This window comes from Bombus pascuorum, unplaced genomic scaffold (assembly GCF_905332965.1).
Source record: "Bombus pascuorum unplaced genomic scaffold, iyBomPasc1.1, whole genome shotgun sequence".
Taxonomy (NCBI): domain Eukaryota; kingdom Metazoa; phylum Arthropoda; class Insecta; order Hymenoptera; family Apidae; genus Bombus; species Bombus pascuorum.
In genome coordinates, this window is record NW_026869742.1 from 177,109 (window position 1) to 180,320 (window position 3,212).

Below are 3,212 nucleotides of genomic sequence, written 5' to 3' on the forward strand. Positions count from 1 at the left end.
TAGGACCCATACTATACACACTATACACGGCCAACATTCCAGCAACTACCAATAGCAAAATACTGACATTCGCGGACGACACAGCCGTGCTAGTCAGGCACACTAACCCTGTAACAGCAGCCACAATACTACAAGAGCACATCACAAAAATAGAAAAGTGGCTACAGGACAAACAAATCAAAGCTAACCCTGACAAATGCAACCACATTACATTCACATTGAGAAAACAGATAACACCAAACATCTTCCTGAACGGCACGCAAATAACACAAACAAGGCAAGTCAAATACCTTGGACTTCACATAGATACACACTTCACATGGAAACAGCACATCAAATCAATAATAGACAAGATACAGATAGCAAGGAGACAAATGCACTGGCTAACAAGCCGAAAATCCAAACTAAGCACAGAAAACAAACTGTAAATATACAAAATAATCATAAAGCCAATCTGGACATACGGAATTCCACTATGGGGAACAGCAGCAATGAGCCACATAAATAAAATAGAAACAATCCAAGCCAAAATCCTTAGAACAATGGTAAACGCTCCGTGGTACGTTAGAAACGAGGACATAAGGAAAGACCTCGGAATATCAACGGTCAAGGAGGAGATTACCAGATTCGTAACAAGATACAGAACAAGAATATAAACACACCCGAACCAGCTGGCAGCTGAAACGTGCAACACAACAAACATCGCAAGAAGACTAAAAAGGAAACACCCAATAGACCTCATAAAAGTATAACTTAGAAAAAACGAAGCTGGCACCCCGCTGGGGGTAGCCGCCCACATGCTATATTATTTTTTATTTATATTTTTTTTTCTTCACCAATAAGATATAACACTTTACCAAATGTCCGCAAGGACAAATTGTAAAATAACCAAAATAAAATAAAAAAAAAAAAAAGAAAAAAGACTGACTCGAGATGCTACAACGGACTGTTTTAGCGCTGGTTAGGAAGGTACTTCTACCGAGGGTCTAGTCCCTTTGGAAGGGCCTTTTTAGTTATTGTTTCAACAGACGTGGCATGCAGGGTGTTCGATCTATCTGGTTACTGAGCGAATGGTTTCCTTGAGTGTGTGACACATGCAACGTGCATGGAATGCTGTGTTCTCCTTCGCTGTTCTAAAAAAGAGATATATTTTAAATAGAGATCGCTTTATACATGTAACGCATACATGTAACACCGTTTGACTTGTATAGATCATGCGCGGTAAATATTTTTAAGAGTTTTGACTGAAACTTATTTGGATTAGATTTAAATTTATTTTTTGTTACGATACCGGAGAACGTAAGAACACTTTCTCGTAGAAACAAGGAAATATTGAGTAACATTAATTGAAAGATCTGAGAGAAAGATCTTCTAGGTATATAGGTATTATCTTTTCACCGACTTTCCCTTTTTTCATTTTTTAAGCAGATTCAGATATGTATGCAATTTAATATTATCACGTATAAGTATCAATCACCTACTAATCTATGTATCACAACTCACTAATCAATTCACTTACGAAACCTCCATACTAATAATAATTTTCTAATTATAAAACCTGCTTATTCCGCGTTTTTATAACGTTATGTCTTCTTTTTAATTATTTAATTTTTTGTGTTTGTTCCAACATTTTTTCTAATATATATAAAGCACTTTGATAACAATCTAATTTTTTTAATTTCCTGTTTTGTTTGATTGTTCAATTTATTTGATTTCCTGGAAAAAAAAGTTACACTTTTGCATTAGAAATCACTTCCTGTTAAATCTGCTACAGACTGTTTAGAACCGAAAGTTAGGAAAATAAATTAAAAGGCTAAAATTAAAGTTTTAAGTTATAGTTTTGCTTATCCAAAACTTATTATCTGCGTATATAATGCTTATAGAAATTCTATAAGTTATTAGCTCTGGAAAACGTAATAGGAAATTTTATTAACGATATTTTATTTTATCTATTAATTTCTAATTATCTGTTTATCATACAATTTTATCAGTTTTACGGATTCAGCACCTTAACGCACCCGTTTATTTTAATAAAAGTATGAGAGATCGTCCGCGAAAAAATGTTTGATACATATTTTTTTTATTAATAACATGCAAAACATCTTAAAAACCAGAAGATACAAGAATAAATTTCCTTTAAATCTCATATTGTCGAATAAGGATCCAAAAATTTTAAAAACAAAATTCTCCAAGCAATCATTTATATATGTAATTATATATGTAATATGAATTATTCAGATAATTTTTCTAAATGTTAATCCACTTTCGCATAAATTTTTGTATGTGGACGTGTATTTTTCGAATGTGCCATATTGTAGACTTTTACTGCTGTAGATAGATACTGCTCACCTGTAAAATACTTTAGTCGCAACCTGTATACAAATAAATCAGGAACAAAATAAAAATACAAGTAAAATATTTAGCAGATAATATAAATATAAATTTATATTCATAAAGTTCGAGAAAGATTTCAGAACAAATTTTCTTATTTTTATTACATTACATTTTATCTGATTCACACTAAATTCAGCAATCGTCTTCAAAAATAAGTGACATACGTGTGTAAGGACCCTAATTTCAACGCTATTTAATATACTATACAAATTAATTCAAATGATTATTAATATTAAGAATATTGTATATAATTATAAATAAATAAAAATAATTATATTATTTCATAAATACCCAATTATACTAACACATAAATAAATGAGCACATAAACATGTAAATAAATATATATTAAACAAATTCAAAGAAGCGGAAACTAAACTATCGCTGCAACGATGCATCGTTAGAAACGCGATTTTTAATATCGCAGAATGACTCGAGAAATTTCTCCGGCTGGATACTTTTTTATGTAAACAAGAAATTGTCGCCATTTCGAAGACGATTACAAGGGACAAAGCGTGGAAAGCATGTAATTGGAGTTGGTGGTGGCTATGAACTCGGCGACGACTTGACCATCTGGTCACACCTGAAATGTTTTCCAGGTCGGAAGATGTAGTCCTTACCTAGCAGCGGATTATTGCAGATGATTTTATCCGTTCAAATGCAATTGCCGCGACAGGATAGCAATTTGAGACGCCAGTGAAAGCCTAGATCGATGCGAACTGCATTCTACTAGATTGTTTCTGAAGTATCCTCTTCAGTAATGTAATATAACACATTTTATTATCTTAATATCAGGGTATTCTTCTTCCGTCTTTGATCG